An 18,215-nucleotide genomic window follows, 5' to 3' on the forward strand; every position below is an offset into this window, starting at 1 on the left:
GCATAGTGCACAATTTTTGTTCATCTGTGATTGTCTTGCTAAACCTATATTGTATATAATGCTTGTTGTCTGTAGACCAAATAAACTGAAACACAATGCTTATCTAACTTATGGAACTCATAGCTACAGGATGTGATAATGACTCCTAGCTTGGAAAACTTTTTTTAAGAAAAGGATCTGAGCAATGCACAGAAGGGAGAGTTCTATGAATATCTCTTAAATTATTGCCCTAAATTGGCAACTGCCTTGAGTGCTTTGGCAGTACATAAATGTAAACAAGAATCAATTTATGAATTTTTGGGGGGGGGAAGTCCTCATGAAAATTCATAATTTCAGTGCGAATTTCTGTTCATGCACAAATTTTTGCAAAGCAATTTCCCCTAATATAAGTGTTTTGGTACGTTATTTTTCATTAGTATATGCATTTATACATGCCTTTTCCCTTGGCATATGCACTTTTGCACACATTACTTGGCTGGAGAACTACGCTGCAAAATTCAGAGAAGTGCAAATGTCAGCTGCCGTTTCCACTTTCAGAAAGTGCGGATTCGCTCTCAAAGTATAAACATGATATAGTGATTTAACCACCCGGGGTCACCTCTACATTGGCTCCAGACAGTTTCAGCACTCTAGATCTGTGTCTGCAACCCCAGATCTTCAGTCGTGCTTGAATTTGCTCCTCAGCAGAACCGGCCTCAGACAGATCACTCAAGATAGGCACTCAGCCACGTGTTTCAGGGAAGAGCTTTCTTGTCCTCTCTCCACCCCTGGCTTCGAGGGCCCGCGGAATGACAGAATGCATATTCCTTGCACTCTGGTCATATGATGGAGGTTATTCAACGTCAGATCTGAAGAAGCCAAACTCCCCCAAATTAGTGTTTAAACTGGCACCGGTTTTTGGAAAGGGCACTTTTCAAGGAGGGATTATTATTATTATTATTATTATTGTTGTTGTTGTTGTTTATTTCTACCCCGCCTTTTGGCCAAAAGGCCCTCAAGGCGGCTTACAAAAAAAAATTAACACAAATATAAAAATACATCAATAAAAACAATACAATTTACAAAAAACAGCAGTTACAACATCCAATAAAATACATTAACAAATCACAAAGCAAAACTTCACTCCTCTCTCTTCTTGGCCTTCTAAAAAGGGCCCAGGAGAAAAGATGGGAGGCAAATGCCCATCTCCAAACCGGCAGAGACACACACAAAGCAAGAAAAGCCCCTCTGGAAGGAACAGAGAGAGGAAGCCGGCCCAGCAGTGGCAGACAAGGGAAACAGCAGCGGAGTCAACACCATCCCGGGAAACATGTCTCTCCGGTGAACCTTCCCAGTCTAGGTTCAAGGCACACTCTCCTCCACACTCCCGGCACATCTGATAGACAAAGAAGCAGGACAAAGGCTTGAGGAGGAGGCTGAAGATGGCCATGCTGGTGCTGAGGCGGGTGGTGACAAGCAGCGAGGAAGAGCAACACAAGCCGTGGTGGCAAGGACACTTGGCACATTCTTTACCAGTGATGGGCAACAGCTTGCTTCCACTGGAGGTTCCATTGTGGATCAGGCTCCATCTCTACCGAGTGTTTTTCATCATCCACAGCAAGGGGGGGAGGAGTAGTTGATGCAGCCTGAGTAGTGCTAGTGCATCTCATTGATTATTCTGGGCTTTAGGGAATGGAGATGGGAGGAAATGTTAAAATTTCTTCATTGGGGTAGCCCGTTACAAATAGGCGTGTTTGAGGAAGCCCACCAAGACTTGTGTGCCAATGTCAGGTCCCAGCTGGGGGAGTCCTCATCAGAGGAAAATCAGGAGGCTCCGGCCTTATCTCCAGCCCTGGGTCCGGCTCCATCTGAGAGGGTGAGGAGGAGCCATGATCCTGTGACCAGGCCACAGAAGGGCCGTCTGCACCCAGGGTGAGTTCGGCTCCTGACATGGAGGCCGAGTGGGTCCTGAGTCCATGAGAGGGACCCAGCCTCAGATCATAGGGGAGGGTCCCCCTAGGTCAGCCCAGACAATGGTGCACTGGCTTTGCAAGTCGCTGTCCCCAACACGCACCACTCCAGATTCAGCACAGTGAAACAGGTTTAGGGGGAGAGGGGCTGAGGCCCACAAGAGATCATGCGAGTCCAGCGTGTCCTCCCGACTGAGTGACACCCTGTTTTGAAGACTGTGCATTGCATCTTGTAACATCAGCAGAGCCCGGCTGCCGGATCCAGCCAAAGGGGGCCCATCGAGTCCAGCCTCCTGTTCTCGCAGGGGCCAGCTGGATGCCCCCAAAGGGAAGCCCGGAAGGGGGGGGCTGAGCACAAGAGTGCTTTCCCCTCCTGCAGTTTCCAGCAGCTGGTATGATACAGAGGCACGCTGCCTCCAACAGTGGAGGGGAGACCACAGGTGCAGCCTTCTTCTCTGTGAATTTGGCTAACCTTCTCTGAAAGCCACCCAAGTCGGTGGCCATCTTCTGGGAGCAAATTCCATCATTGAGCTGTGCGATGAACGCCTTCCTCTTGTCTCTCCTGAAACTCCCAACTTCATCAGATGCCCACAAGTCCTCTGTGGTTCAAATATGGGGCTAGACTGAGATCCGATGAGCCCCCCACCTATGTCGGTGGGCGTGCCTAGCGGTAGTCCTGACCACCAGCAGCTGTCTGATGGTCACTTGAGGGCTGCTGCTCAGGTGGGCTGAGCCCTCGTATCCCATCGTGATCTCTGAGATCATCCGGAGGAGTGCCATCAGTGGTCCTTCATGTTACGGAGGTTTAGTGTCACTGGTCCCATGCTGTGGCATGCTCAGATTCAGCAGGCATCTTCATTCCTGCTTTCAGGCGTCTCTTGAAAACTTATTGTGCTGACAGGCTGCTTTTTTTCTTTTTCTAGTAGCCCGTCGTTTTCATGATTGTTTTGTATTATTTTTAAGTGCTTTTTGTGTTGTCGTACACCAGCCTGACGTTTTGCAAGACGGCAGTATGTAGATACTTCTGTAAATAAACAACATCATCCTTGTGGAGAAATCTCAGCTGGCTCTTGAGACACCAGCTCATTTGTCAAACAAGCAAACAAAAAAATGGTTATCTTTTTACTTGACAAAATAATAATAATAAACTTTATTTCTACCCGGCCCTTTTTCCAATAGGAGTCAGAGCGTCTTACTATTAAAAACACCAATTAAAACATACAAAAGTATACTATTAAAAAAGAATTAAACTATGAGAAAAATTAAAACCATAAAACATAGGTTAAAAACAGCGGACAATTTAAAATAATAAAATCATATAATGTAGTCACCAAACCGATGACACTTAATCCTGGTCGTTCTCCATCCCAAATGCCCGTTGAAATAAAACAGTCTTTACTTGTCGCCGGGAAGACGGCAAGGAGGGAGCTGATCGCACCTCACTCGGAAGGGAGTTCCACAGCCTAGGGGCGGCCACCGAAAAGGCCCTATCTCGTGTCCGCGTCGTATGTACTTGCGAAGGTGTGGGGAGCACAAGAAGGGCCTCACCTGAAGATCTCAAATCCCGGACAGGTTCATGCAATGGCATCGCTGTTACAGCAAGCTTAACATTGGCGCATATAAACTCACAAGGGTAACTCTAGGCACATGAAGAGTGCTTTTGCTTCAAAGCTGGATGATTGCTTTTTAAAGCACCATCTTTCGGATGGGGAAGCACAGTAAATGGCAGGCAGGCTTGAGGGGATAGGGCGGGCCCTTTTCATCTCCAAAGCATTGGCCTTTCATCTGGGATGTGTGGGGCCCTGTGTGGTTTTTCACTGTGGTGATAAAGGGAGATAGAGAAAAAGGTCCTTTGCATATGCCCAGAGGGAGACCAGGATAGAGGAGTCTGTCAATTTCAGTTTTCTCCGTTTCTCATTTTTCAATCTTAAAGTCAGTTCTTTACATTTCTGCAGCAATCTGTGATTTTTAATTTTTTAAAAATCCATTAGTATTTTAGTGTGAATGTCTCCTAGTAATCACATATTTGTATGCCGTTTTGACTAATGTACACATTTTTGCAAGCAAATTCTCCTAATACAACCCTTTTTTTGCATGCTGTTTTCACTCATATTTTCTTTTTCATGCACTCTTTCCCTAATATATGCATTTTTGGAAATAAGTTTGGTGAAGGAATTGCATCACGAAATTCAGAAACGTGCAAATTTGGAAGGATGGCTGTGTTTCAGTACTCATATTATTTTGGAAAATGTTAATTTGATAGATTCGGCTTTGAGTGTGAACTGAATCGAATTTCTGACCCCCATCGCTAATGCTAGCGATGACTGCATCTCATCTGGCCCTCGGGATGCTGAACCATCCCTGTGCAAGATTGGTTTCGGCACTTGCAATCTGCGATAGTCAAATTCATCCTCATCGCTCTCTTGCTGCCTCTCACTCTCTCTCAGGGGCTTAAGCATCCTGTGTTTTTATTTCCTAGGGAAACTGGAGTGAAAAATAGATGGAGGCTAGGTTGTCTTTGGCACATGCCCATCGCCACCCTCCCAGTGCTGAAGCAACATTTGCTTTGGCCCCGCGGCAATTTGCAAGGGCGCAGCGTCTTGAGGCCTGGAGTCGAACTGTCCTCGGCCCGTCAGCCACAGCTCTGCAGCCCAGCTGCCTTTGAGTTCACACTTGCATCCCCTCCTCTTGGCCATGGGGCTGACCAAACCTTTTCTTCATTTCCATTCTCTCTCTCTCTCTTTCTCTTCCTCCCCTCCCAGCCTCCTTTCAGATTATTTCATACTCGAGTTACTGAAGCAAAGGGAACGAACTGACAGCCCTCGAGCCCAGAGCCTGCAAGTTTGGAGAGCCACACTGTCTCAGAGATGGCCACAGTACTGAGCCTCTGGCTGAGAGGTTCAGGGGTTACCGGCTACCTGCACCAGGTGCAGCTTCCGGCTTTTTGCAGCCTGCCAAAATACCGCTGGGTGGAATTTTTGTGCATAGTTTGGAAACGGGAAGGTTGAGCCCAGCGCCTGTGGTTTGGAGAGCCACACTGTCTCGGAGATGGCCACAGTACTGAGCCTCTGGCTGAGAGCTATCCGCTCTGCTTTTCAACTCCTTTGAGAGGCCTGGCCAAAATTCTTACTTTAAAAGTACAATTGCTGCTGGGTGTCCTTTTCTGATTTTTTTTTAAAGGCTGAATGCCTGCCTTCCTGCAATCGCCCACCTCCTCTTTTTCTATAAGCTGCCTTGAAGTGGTGCAAAATACCAGTTTTTAGTCACGGCGGAGTTTTCCTTTGCCTCTTACCAGTCACGAGTTTTGGTTCTGTGGGACGGTAGCAAATGTCAGCTGGGCCCAGTTGGGTACAGAGGGGTGGAAGAGCAACCTGAAGTTCTTTACTTTTTTCAGTAAATTGCGTTGATGTAAGAAAATAAGATGTACCCTAGCAAAGGTTCATTTATTACTATCAGGTTGTATTCATTGCTAGTCCTACTTAGAGGAGGCAGTAGGCGACTTAGAAATCCAATAAACCTAAAAGTAAGCTTGCTGACTGGGGAGATTAGGAGCTGACCTGATGCCATGGTGGTAGGCACCAATGGGAAAATTCTGCTGGTAGGCACCAGGGAAGAGAGTTAAATTTCTTGGTTTCATTTGGCTCACTTTCCCCCCCCTCTGGGATGAGTCTTAGAGTCTTTTTTTCTCTCAGTCTGAGTCTTGGAGGTGCCATCCCAAAGCATCCTGAATTCCTGTGGGAGGGCATGTGGTCTCATGGGACCTTTCTTTAGGGCACTGTTCTTCCACCTTGGGATCCCAGATGTTGTTGGACTACAAGGCCACATTCACACCATCCATTTATTGCACTGTTACTCCACTTTAAACAGTCAAGGCTTCCCTGAAAGAATCCTGAGAAGCGTAGTTTGCAAAGGGTGCTGGGAGTTGTTATGGAAATGGTCTGCCTTCAAGTCGATTCCGACTTATGGCGACCCTATGAATTGGGTTTTCATGGTAAGCGGTATTCAGAGGGGGATTACCATTGCCTTCCTCTGAGGCTGAGAGGCAGTGACTGGCCCAAAGTCACCCAGTGAGCTTCATGGCTGTATGGAGATTCGAACCCTGGTCTCCCAGGTTGTAGTCCAACACCTTTACCACTACACCACACTGGTTAGGAGACCCCCTATTCCCCTCCCAGAGCTACAATTAACAGTCAGTCCCTCTTCCCAGAGAACTCTGGGAATTGTAGCTCTATGAGCAGAATAGAGGTCTCCTAAGGCTACTCCTCACCTTAGTCTCAATGTTGCCCCTTGCCAAACTCAGCAGGAAAGAGGATGGGGACAAGACTAGAATTAGGTGGTTCGGCCTAACATTGACTCTGGCGCCACCTACTGCTGGCCTCCTTGCCTTCCGCCCCCACCAGCCCCAATGGGCACCAGCCACTATTTCTAGGACTTCTTTGCTGCCCTTAGGAAAGCTTCAAACAATATTGGGGGGCCCTGCTTGGATGACTTCAACAACTCCATGGAGGATAAGCCTATCAAATTGGGCTGCTAGCCACGATGGCTCTGCTGTGCAACATCCGCTCTCAGAGGCCTCTGAATCCCAAGTGGGGAGCGTTGCTGCTACGTTCAAGTCCTGCTTGTGGGCTTCCCATTGGGGCATCTGGTTGGCCCCTGTGAGAACAGGGTGCCGGAGTAGGTGGGCCCCCGTTGGCCTGATCCAGCAAGCTGTTATGTCCTTAGGAATGCTTGTAGGTTATTTTCACTAATATATGTATTCGTCTGCATGTTTTACCTAGTATATGCATTTTTGTACAGTTGGTTGATGAACTGCGCTGCAAACATTTGGAGACCCACAAATTTCAAAGGATGGATTTGTTCCAGGTTCTATATCGTTTCTGTAAGTGCGCATCAGGTAGATTCATCTTTAAATGTAAACTCATCCGAATTTCTCCTGTCTGCTCCTGACCGTAGGACTGCGCTATAAATCGCCTTTTTAAAAAAATGTGAAATATCCTTAAATCGCTTTAGCCCCACAGATCATTTTAAGCGCTGCTTGCAACCAGTTACACACCACCTTAGATTACAAACTTAGAATGGAGTTATTTTCTCCCTTTCTCTCTGCGTCTACCCCCCAAAACAGGACTGAAGGCAGTTTGAAAGAAGGGACTGCTGTTTGTGTACAACTCATCCTGCTTCTGGGAAACAGGTTTGTAAGGTTTTTGTGTTCTTTCTCAAACCTGTTTGAACACAGGCAGTGGAGGACAAAATAAGTGTCCGTGCGCGTGCCATGTGTGTGCATGTACGCACCTCCCAGGGAACAAAATCTCTCTCGAATTCTCAACATGTATTTTCAAAAAGATGGCCTGTCTGCAACCTTCGTTGTGATAACTGCTCAGAAAACGGAGTGCTTTTGCGATTTGGCTCTCCCTCAATGGCTCCATTATTCCACTTTCATTTCCAAGTGGAGTGTTTGGAAACGGCTCAAGCCGGGCCTGTTTGGATCCATGTCTTTTTTTCCAGGAGACCTTCTAGTGAGAGTTAGAGGCGCCACCTTGACCGAATTCTTTTGGCAAAAGCTCTCTCTCCCCCTCCTTGCCCCCCCCACTTGAAACTCTTCCATGGAACTCTGGGCCAGATTCTGACGGTTCTAGTGGTGGTACCAGCGCCCACACAGAGTGATCCCAGTTTGGCACTGCTGGGCAGTAGTGTAGCGGCAAATTCAGACGTGCACGGTCCCTTCATCATGTTAGTCACAGCCATTCCCCCTCCCCGCTTTTTTTTTTGCTGCTGAGTTGAGAATGAGATTCTTGTTAATGCTTTGTCCCATAACAACAGATATCCCTAGGAGCCAATAAGCATGAAAGGGAAGATTGTTAGCTACTGAGAAGAGTCATCTCTGTGACTGACTTACCCTTGCACTCTGATTGGCTCCAGTCAACAGGAAAGGACAAGGAAGCGTGTTAGAAGACTCTTCATTTCATGCTGATTGGCTTTTTGTAGGATGCTGGAGACTTAGGGACCGTGCTGGGACCCTGCTCCCCAAAAAGTAAAGGCTCTAAGACCCCTGAGACCCTGCATGACTCCATCCCTGCTGCTGGGAAAAGGAACGTCAGCCTGCTTCTAAGTATGTTTTTTTCCAAAGACCCAGCAGCCTTGAAAGGCGGGGGGGGGGGGGGAGAAAGAATGTTGACTTTCTTTGCATTTTAATGAGAAGCGACCTAATTTGCACTTATCGAACCAGCACATGAATCAAAGCCCATTAATCGTTTGAAATGTGCAAGTCTCTGAATTTTGCGATGCAGTTCTCTAACCAAACAAGGTGTAGAAGATGCATACCTTAGGGGAAAGTGTGTATAAAAATACATGAGTGAAAATAACTTGCAAAAATGCATTATATTCGAGGACATTACTTGCAAAAATCTTTTGTGTATCAGTTAGAACTGCATACACACAAAAACGTTGACAAATTTTCATTTAAAAGAAAACACACTTGCAAATTGCTGCAGACTGAATTTAACACTGGGAAAATGAGAGCAACCAAAACAGATGGATTTGTCCGTCCGTCCTGACAATTTTGGTTTCTCTCACCGAAGGTACTCCTCTCAGCGATGCCAGGTTTCCTGGCCTTGAAAAGGGGAGTTATACGGACACCAGACTGATTCTGTATGCCTAGACTGGTGGCATAAGTCACGGTGGTAGCAGGAGGGTGGGGGTGAACTTTAATGGAATTTAAAGCAAACCTACTTAACTGAATGCCATTTAATGCAAAGCTACATCCCCGCTTCCTGCACCAGACTGAAACACAGGTGTCCTTCAAAACTGGCACCTCCCCGAATTCAGTTATGTAGTTCTCCAGCCAAAACGTGCATAAAAAGTGTCAGGGGAAAGTATGCACGAAAATGCTTATATTTGTGAATATAATGTTTTTAAAAAAGGCATTATAATGGCCTGAGGGGAGAGGGTGTGGTCTGGGGAAGAGTCCCGAGGGCCAGGTAAAGAGGTCTGGAGGGGCATATTTTAGCCTGAGGCTGCCCATCCCAGCCTTAGAGAAGGGAGGGGGCTTCTAGGACACCCTCCACTCAAAGATCTTAATGTATGGGGGGGGGTTGGTGGTGAAGCACTGTATACTTACTGGAAGCCATTTTGGCATGTAAGCAGTATACAAATGGATAAATAATAAATCCTGTTAAATAAAATAAATAAATACTGTACATGCTCCCTGTGGTCCTGTTGTGTGTTGAAGCTCTTTGCTTTGGGTCTATCCAAATCCTCAGTCAGTGTCACTGGAATTTTTGAGTTACGGGTGAGGGGGAAAAACATTTTGCTCTCCACACCGGGTACAGTTGTATAAACCTCGATTGCGCCCATTCTTGGTTGTCTTGTTTCTAAGCCCCAAATGCTTCCTCCTTTCCTCTAGAGAAGGTGCTCCTTTAAAAAAATTAAATATATATATTGAAAACATATTGCTGCCGCGTATTCAGTACAGCAGTGTAGTGGCGAATTCCAAAGCAGAGGGTCCCTTCATAATTGTCACAAGCCATGCCCCCTTCTAAGATTACAGAAACTCTGATTGGCTCCATTCATCAGGAAACAACAAAGAAGCAAGTTAGAAGACTCTTCTCAGTGGCTAACATACTTTCCTTTTATGCTGATTGATTCACAGGATGCTGAAGACAAAGAGACCCTGCCGGCACCTGGCTCCCAAAAAAGTAAAAGGTCTAAGACCCCCTGAGACCCTGGACAATGACACCCCGATTAAGTACCTCTGCGAAGCCTAAGCTCATAAATCTGTACTGGTGAGTTTTCGTTGCTCTCTCGGACCGTCCCAATTTTATCGCCAGATTTAAGTATGGAGGAGAAATTCAATTCAGTTTGCCTTTGAAGCCAAATTTATCAAATCCACAGTTTCCGAAACAACATGGGAACTGAAACCCAGACATCCTTTGAAATTCACGCATACCTGAATTTTGCAATGCCATTGTTCAACCTGTGTTTACCAAAATGCATATATTAGGGGAAAGCGTGCACAAAATGAATATATTGGAGAAAATAACATGCAAAAATGCATTATATTAGGATAAATTGCTTGCAAAAACGTGTACATCGGTCAAAACTTCATACAAAAATGTAGGTATTAGGAGAAATTTGCACTAAAATGCTGAAGAATTTTCATGAGGATTTTTTTTTTAAGAAAATGGTAAATTGCTGCAGAAAGGTGGAGAACTGAATTTAAGATTACAAAACTGACACACTGAGAGAGCCAAAAACTGACAGATAATTCCATCCCTACTCCAGACCTAGGAAGCGTAATTCGAACCGGGGAGCACGGGGGAGCCTGGCTTTGCTTTCCGACCAGAAAATGGCTCTTCTTCTGTTGCCTCCGTGGTAGATTTGCTTAAATATTTGCACATGGCGTGTGGCAGGAGGTGCCAGCAACCAGAATCTTCCCTCTCGCCAAATCTGGAATCCGCTGCTAGTCTTCCGCCAAAGGTGTGGGGTTACAGGAAAACAGCAGGGGGGAAGCCAGTCTCGGGAAGCCTAGGCCAAGCTGAAATGGAGTGTTTATTTGGGGGAAGGAGGTCCCTTGGCTCTCTAGGGGTGTGAAAAATAAACGGGCCTGTGTGAGTGAAGTTTGAGGGACAAAACAGGCCCTCTGTGGAAAGCAACTTTCTCTCCCCCTTGGCCGGCTGAGGTGATGAGGCATTCTGGGCCTGCTCAGGGTCAGCAGGAAATGGGTGTGCATGTGTTGAATTTGCTCCATTCTGAATGGGGCGGAATGTCCACCGATTCAGAAAAGGAATCAAAGGGCCTATTTCTTTCGTCCCCTGGCGTTCGCTCCTTCCCTGATTCCTTCAGTCTCACCCCACAACAGTCATTCTTCCCGAGGGTTGCAAAGGTAGAGAGCTCTCTGACCTGCACCCTGAGGTGGCGAGTGTAGCCTTGTGCCACAGAAAAGAAAGGGACTGATTGCTTTCTAAAAATGTTTTGCGTTATATACAGGCCATTCCAAGAACCTCTGTTATAGGGCACCTTATAAATAGTATGAGCGTGTGTGTAGACAGATAAGTTTAGTCCTTTTGTGTGTGTGACATCACTCACTGGTACAAAGTAGCAGCACCAGGCAGCCATTATGTGCTGGCGCCCATGGCACTTTTATCAAGATATGAGTACCGGTGACACCTCATTCCTCTCCCCCCCCCCAAAAAAAGGCACTGTATATATTCAATCTAAGTATAAATATTATTTATTTATTTGATTTCTATCCTGCCCTTCCTCCCAGCAGGAGCCCAGGGTGCCATTATATACAATATTATAATTGGCTTGTGCCCAATATTAGTCTTACTCAGTGGAGGCCCATTGGAATGGATGAGCATGACTAACTTAGGTCCATTCATTTCAGTGGGTCCACGCTACGCAGAGGCAAGTCTGTCATTTTTGGTTCCTCTCGATTTCTCATATTTTCCCAATCTTAAATTCAGTTCTCCACATCATTTTCTGATTTTTTTTTTTAATCCTCATGAAAATTCGTCAGCATCTTAGGGTAAATTTCTCCTGATGTACACATTTTTGTAGGCATATATGCCTCATGTTCACATTTTGGCAAAGCCATTAGTCCTCAGAGAGTGCATTTTTACATGTTGTTTTCACCAATATGTGCATTTTGACGCACACTTCCGTAGAGACATTATTTTTTTGACACATGACTTGCCTGAGGGAACTGCATTGCAAAATTCAGAGATGGGCAAACTTCAAAGGAAGGCTGCGTTTCAGTTTGTTTGGAAAAGTTTTAATTAGGTATTCGCCTCTAAATATGAACTGAATCTCACTCCTTTTCCATCCTTAACTGTCGGAGTGGTTTAATAATCAGTCCCTCCTCCCAGGGAACTCTGGAAATTGCAGCTCTGTGAGGGGCATGGGGGGGGGGGTCTCCTCTCAGCACCCTTCGCAAACTGCATTTCCCAGGAGTCTTTGGGGGAAGCCATAACTGTTAAAATGGGCATAACATTGTTTTCAGTGTCCAGTGCAAATGGCTATGTTTTTAAATGTAAGTTGCTTGCAAGTGACTAACAAGTCCAAACCCTTGTCAGGTGGCGTTTTTATTAGAAATTGCCGCCCTGGTCTCCTGCTGGGAGGAAGGGCGGGATATAAATGTAATTAATAATAATTATTTATTTGATTTATATCCCGCCCTTTCTCCCGGCAGGAGCCCAGGGCGGCAAACAAAAGCACTACAAACTTTAAAACATCATAAAAACAAACTTTAAAGCACATTAAAACAAAACATCTTTTAAAACGTTTCTTAAAAAAAGTTTTCAAAACATCTTCCAAGATTAAAAACATTTTAAAAAGAAGGTTTAAGAACATAATAAAAAGCAATTCCAACACAGACGCAGACTGGGATTTATTTGTTTTATTTATATCCCTGCCCTTCCTCACAGTAGGAGCCCAGGGCAGCAATTTCTTTATTATTGTTGTTGTTGTTGTTGTTGTTGTTAATAATAATAATAATGATAATGATGATGATGATGATGATGATGATGATAATAATAATAATAATAATAATAATAATAATAAAGAAATTGCTGCCCTGGGCTCCTACTGTGAGGAAGGGCAGGGATATAAATAATAATAATAATAATAATAATAATAATAATAATAATAATAATAAAATTGCCAACTGTTTTGTGGAGGAAGTTCCTCGATAAGTGGGATACAACCGTTTAGATGACTGAATAAATAAAAATGATATTCCCCTTTTTCACGTTCCCAGTCTTGCTCTCCGACAGAATGCATGTTTAGGCAGCTGTGCATTGCACCCCACCCAGCCGGGGCCAGGAATCAGCAGCTTCTCCGTCCCTCAGGCCACGCAAAGCTGTCTAATCGTTCAGCAAAACGCTGTTTGTCTGGACTTTGGAGCAACCCGCCCGGAAGCCACCTTGGGAAGGAAAACTCTTGGCAGCCCAAGAGGGCCTGTGGCTGACTTCGATTTAAAACCGAGGTTCTGCATCTGTCAGGATTTCCTGGGAGGCACCAACTGGAATTCCGTGTCCACTTTCTGGGTGTTCACCGCTCGCGTTTCTTTTAAAAAGTGTGTGACAAGTAAACCTTATGCAGGTGACACCCCCCCCCATTCCTGGCACAAATCTGTCTAGGAAATTACAAACACCGTATCAAACTGCTGTCCTTGACAGCATTCTAAGTACAGAGTCCATGCACTTAAATTGTCTAAACTTATGAAAGATGTTAGGAGCAAGTGAGGGGATGGTGCTCTCCTCCATGCTTAGAAGGCATTTAAAAAGAGAGAAAGAGAGACGAATTTGCGGAGCGATAGGTCTACTGACAGCTTTTAGGCCTAACAGGGGAACAGAACCTCCTGTGCAGGTACAGTCTACCTTGAATATTAGTTGGTGGGGGAGAGGAAGGACTGAGGCCATCATTCTTTGCTTTGGCCTCCCCAAGGATAGCTGGGGCTGATGGGAACTGTAGTCCAAAACATTTGGAGGGTGCGAGGTTGGCAGCAGCTGTGCTATATAATCACTCTAATGCAACCTCTTCTGGAGTTACTTCTGGGCTGCCTTGGGTCGCAAGACAAGAAACACTGGAGAACTTTGCAGTGGGACAAGATTAGACAGGGTAGGGGACACAGTGACATTTAAAAATACATTAATTGGTGTTGGGGTGGGAATCTATTTTAGGGAGGCAGGCACAGCAGGATAAAAATAGCTGGCTTCATGTTATTATTTTTTTTGTTCCATTTGCTCTGATGGATGGCAAATCTATGGTGGGATATTTATGATGCTGCGTGTCAAGCCAAATGGCTGCAGGCTAATTTTTCTCAGCTATTTATCTATGAATATTCAATGTTCATATCCTACTTTAGAGAAATGCACAGAGAAGATATGGGGGTGTCGGCAACTGAGTTCTACTTAGAGTAGACCCATTGACATGAATGGACCCACGTTAATCATGTCATCCATTTAACTGAAAATACTGAAGGGTACAAGCCTATTTTTAACCTGGTACATGGAAAACTGAATAATGCTTGTTATTGTTGCAGTTGTTACTAACAACTTATTTATACTGCACTTTCACGTGTCCAGAGTGCGTCCCATACATTTATCTTCTTGCGATTCTTAAAACAACCCTGGAAGGTAGGTCTACGTTGTTGTCCCCCCATATCACAGATGGGAAGACCAAGGCTGCATGTACGCACCATACATTTAAAGCACATGGCTTCCCCCAAAGAATCCTGGGAACTGTAGTTTCCCTCACAGACCTACAGTTCCTAGCACTCTCAACAAACCACACTTTCTGGGATTCTTTTGGGGTAGGAGGAAGCCATGGAGGAAGCCATGTGCTTTAAATGCGTGGTGGTGCGTGTACGCGGCCAGCGGCTCAGAGCAGGCGGCAGACACAGCTGCCTAGGGTGGCAAAACTCTAGGACTGCCACACTCATTGGCAAAATGCCATTGTCCCCCAGACCCTTGAGACAATATGGTCTGTTTTTTTAGAGAAAGGGCCTGTTCCTTACAGTCTATGATTTTTCCCCCCGATCACAAAATGCAGCTGCCTTTACAGCCTTCTTTGTTGAAATCTTCCCCAGGCACAAATTTACAGGTATTGCCATGCACAGATTAGCGGTGCAATCCTAAGCGCGTTTGTTCAGAAGTAAGCCTCACTGAGTTCAAGGGGGAATTGACTCCCAAGCAAACAGTCTGGGTGGATGGCAGCTTCAGCTGAGCTTGACTCGTCTAGGGTGACACTCATCTGATGCCGTACCATCCAGACTCACTATATCAGGAGACTGTCTCGATGTGGCTTTCTCATTCGAGGCTAGGGATGGGTGAGAAATTCAATTCAGTTTGCATTTCAGGCTGAATCTATCAAATTTACACTTTTCAAAACAATCTGAGATCCAAAACACAGCCATCGTTCAAAATTTGCACTTGGAATTATGCGATGCAGTTTGCGAACCAAGCAAGGATTACAAAAATGCATACGTTTATTTATTATTATTTATTATTTATTATTTCAGTTTATATACCCCCCTTAGCAGAATAGCTCTCAGGGCGGTGAACAAACAAGATAAAATACAATATATCATAGTAAAAAATCACAAAAACATGTACAAACAAACAACAGAAAGCACAACAAAAACGAAATACAACACAAATTAAGAAGGATACATGTTAAAAGTAGAAAGATTAAGAAAATTAAAAGATTAAAATGCCTGGGAGCATAAAAAGGTCTTTACCTGGCGCCGGAAAGATAGAAGTGTAGGCGCCAGGCGTACCTCTTCGGGGAGGCTGTTCCACAACTCAGGGGCCACCACAGAAAAGGCCCTAGATCTTGCGGGGGGGGCGGGAAATGAATATATAAGTGAAAATAGCATACAAAAATGCATTAGGTGAGGAAAAACTGCTTGCCAAAATGTGTTTATTAGAAGACATTCGCACTAAAATACTGGAAAATTGTCATTAGGATTAAAAAATTTTTTTTTGCAAATTTCTGGAGAAATGTGGAACACTGAATTTAAGAGTGGAAAAAATGAGAAACTGAGAGAACCAAAACTAGCAGATCTTTCCATCCCTATTTGAGACCAAGCCTGAAAGGAGAGCTTTGCTCTAAATTCCCTCTTGCCCTGCTGACCTCGCCCAAATCCCTGTCAACTGGAGCAACCTCTAGCTGCCAGAGCGGAACCCTAGCATCGTGCGAGGACAGGCCACGGATCCTATCGAAACCAGTAGGCCTTGCCTCATTCTCCTTCGTCATCTCATTCTGCTTTTGACCTTCCCTTTGCAGAGCAAGCCTCAGTCCTCCTCCCTTGTCTATCTTTAGAAAATTAAGCGGGTGACCTACAAAAGGCAAATTCATCGGATCATTAGCAGCGCAATCCCGGCATGCTGAGGGCGAGTGATTCTGTCTGAAAGAGATTTGTTTGGTGGGAGATTCAGGGCGGATGAAGGAGAGTCGCCCTTCAGACACTGTGTGGTTAACATATGGAACTCATTGTCTCATGATGGTGGCTACCGGCTTAGGTTGGTTTAAACTAGGATTAGACCAATCCGTTGAGAAGGAGGGGAGGGGGATTATCAGTGATGATGGAACTTCCATGATCTGGGGCAGTTTACCTCTGAACATCACATACTGGAGGGCAAACCAGAGGTGTGGGTTAGTTCTTTTGGCCCCTGCTTGTGACCTTCCCGGAAGCATCTGATTTGCCACCAGTAGCGTAGTAGCAAATTCAGAAGTGCAGGTTCCCTTTATGTTAGTCACAGCCATGCCTCTTCCCCCCTTTTTTGCTGCTGGGATTAACAATGAGATCCTTCTTAATGCCTTCTCCCACAACAACAGACATCCCTAGGAGCCAGTAAGTATGAAAGGGGAGAGTGTTAGCTGCTGCTGAGAAGAGTCTTCTCAGTGACTAACCCTCCTTCTTTTACTCTGATTGGCTCCAATTAGCAGGAAAGGACAAAGAAACATGTTAGAAGACTCTTCTCAGTGGCTAACACACTCCCCTTTCACGCTGATTGGCTCATAGGATGCTGGAGACATAACGACTCTGCTGGGATCTGGCTTCCAAAAATGTAAGGGGTTTAAGACCCTCTGAGACCCAGGACGACCACACCCTTGTTTGCCACTGTGGAAAGCAGGATGTTGCGTTAAACAGACATTCGGTCTCACCCGGCAAGACAGTTTTTACTTTTTTCCATCCTGGAATCACTACCAGAGGATCCATAGTTACAAAAATGCCTGCTATTCCCTGTTGCCTTGTTAAAAACATCCGCGCCAACATCCTTAATAAATACCTCATTCCAAAATGGTTTGCATTAGCAAAAAAAACGAGGATCAAAGCGGATTGAGTTTTATTGTTAACGTAACGTGGAGGTTGAATTTAACAGATATTTAATTATTATTATTTTCCATTTTAAGGGCATTTCAACAACCTCTCTCGTGCCTTGGAGTAAACCTCATTGCTGGGAGAACCTTTTAATGAAGGTGGAAACTGATGAAGGAGAAAGGCAACGGCAGACGTTGCAATCAGATTTCGGGATCAGAGGGAAGTTTGACGCTAAGCTGAAAGCCCCTGGCATGAGGGCACTGTGTGCGTGCTGCTTGGCCTTTAGGAATTTAGGAAGCTGCTTTTGACTGAGTCAGACCCTTGGTCCATCTAGCTCAGTATTGCCTGCCCTGACTGGCAAGCACTCTCCAGGATTTCAGGCAGGGGACATTTCCAGCCCTACCTGGAGATGCTGCCATGGGGGATTGAACTGGGACCCTTCTGCGTGCCAGGCAGGTGCTGTCCTAGTGAGCCATGAGATGTTTGTGCAGGCAGAGTGGCAGCCAGCAACCATAAATGAGTTGCTGGGACTTCCAAGTTTCTGGTCCCTGGTGATCAGGAAACTGTTGAAATATATGGAAGGCAAACCCAGAGGAAGGCTGAGTCTCATTTACCCCTTTCCAGACCTCTGATATCTCCCTCTCCGGGCTGCTGTACGTCAGGCAGACCTCCGGAGCGTGATGACAGGGCCCTCAGACATCGCCTCTTTTGACACAAGCCGCTGGGCATGATAGCAGCCGGAAGGAGCCAGAGACGTCCTTGGGGGTTTATTTGGGGTCTCTGGGCTGAGGAGGGAAGGAGGGGGCGGCGTCTTGGAGAGCCTGTTGCTGATGGAACGCAAGCCATGGCTAGCAAATTTTTAGCAGAGAGGCCCCCAGCTTGAGCAAAGGCCCCGAAGAGCTTGTCAATGCCTGCATGGCCTCAAAAACGCCACTGGTGAAAGCAGGGAGGGGCAGTGGCCGAGGGGGGAGCACCTGCCTTGCATGGCGAAGGTCCCAGGGTCAGACCCCAACTTCTCCAGGGAGAGCTGGAGCTTGGAAAAGTTACTTTTTTAAAACTACAACTCCCATCAGCCCAATCCAGTGGCCATGCTGGCAGTCAACCCCTTCCTGAAACCACGGTGCGCCGCTGCTGCCCGTCAGTGTAGACAACACTGAGCGAGATGGACCAATGGTCCGATCCGCTATAAGGCTGCTTCCTGCGTTCCTATCTAAATCAGCCCTGCGTTCGGAACCATGAGGGCTGGAATCTTGCTATTATTTTTAAGGAAAGAGCCGTAGTTCAGTGCCCAAGCACCTGCTTTGCATGCAGAAGGCCACAGGTGCAACCCCTGGCAGCATCTCAAGGTAGGGCTGGGAACCGCCCCTAGCCCTAAACCCTGGAAGGGAGCCACTGTCGGTCAGGGTAGAGCATACTGAGCTAGATGGACCTCCGGTGGTATG

At 45.9% G+C, this 18,215-nt stretch overlaps 1 protein-coding gene and 1 long non-coding RNA gene across 8 annotated transcripts in view; one reads left to right on the plus strand and one right to left on the minus strand.

Moving 5' to 3' along the window:
* Positions 1 to 877: 877 nt before the first annotated feature.
* Positions 878 to 12,758, minus strand: LOC133374597 (uncharacterized). Its single transcript, XR_009759928.1, has 3 exons — positions 12,611 to 12,758; positions 9,144 to 9,359; positions 878 to 2,973 (listed from the first exon to the last, which is right to left on the minus strand). It is a non-coding gene; the product is annotated as an uncharacterized LOC133374597 (long non-coding RNA).
* Positions 9,600 to 18,215, plus strand: part of ADAMTSL4 (ADAMTS like 4) — an 84,101-nt gene continuing 75,485 nt past the window's right edge. For 4 of the 7 annotated variants that reach the window (XM_061605654.1, XM_061605662.1, XM_061605659.1 and 1 more), the window contains exon 1: positions 9,600 to 9,727. The gene's annotated coding sequence lies outside the window, so the exon portion shown is untranslated. Of the gene's footprint in view, positions 9,728 to 13,201; positions 13,314 to 18,215 lie in introns of those variants that run through there. The other 3 variants (XM_061605656.1, XM_061605660.1, XM_061605658.1) reach the window with 1 other exon arrangement.

This window comes from Rhineura floridana, chromosome 22 (genome assembly GCF_030035675.1).
Source record: "Rhineura floridana isolate rRhiFlo1 chromosome 22, rRhiFlo1.hap2, whole genome shotgun sequence".
NCBI lineage: Eukaryota > Metazoa > Chordata > Lepidosauria > Squamata > Rhineuridae > Rhineura > Rhineura floridana.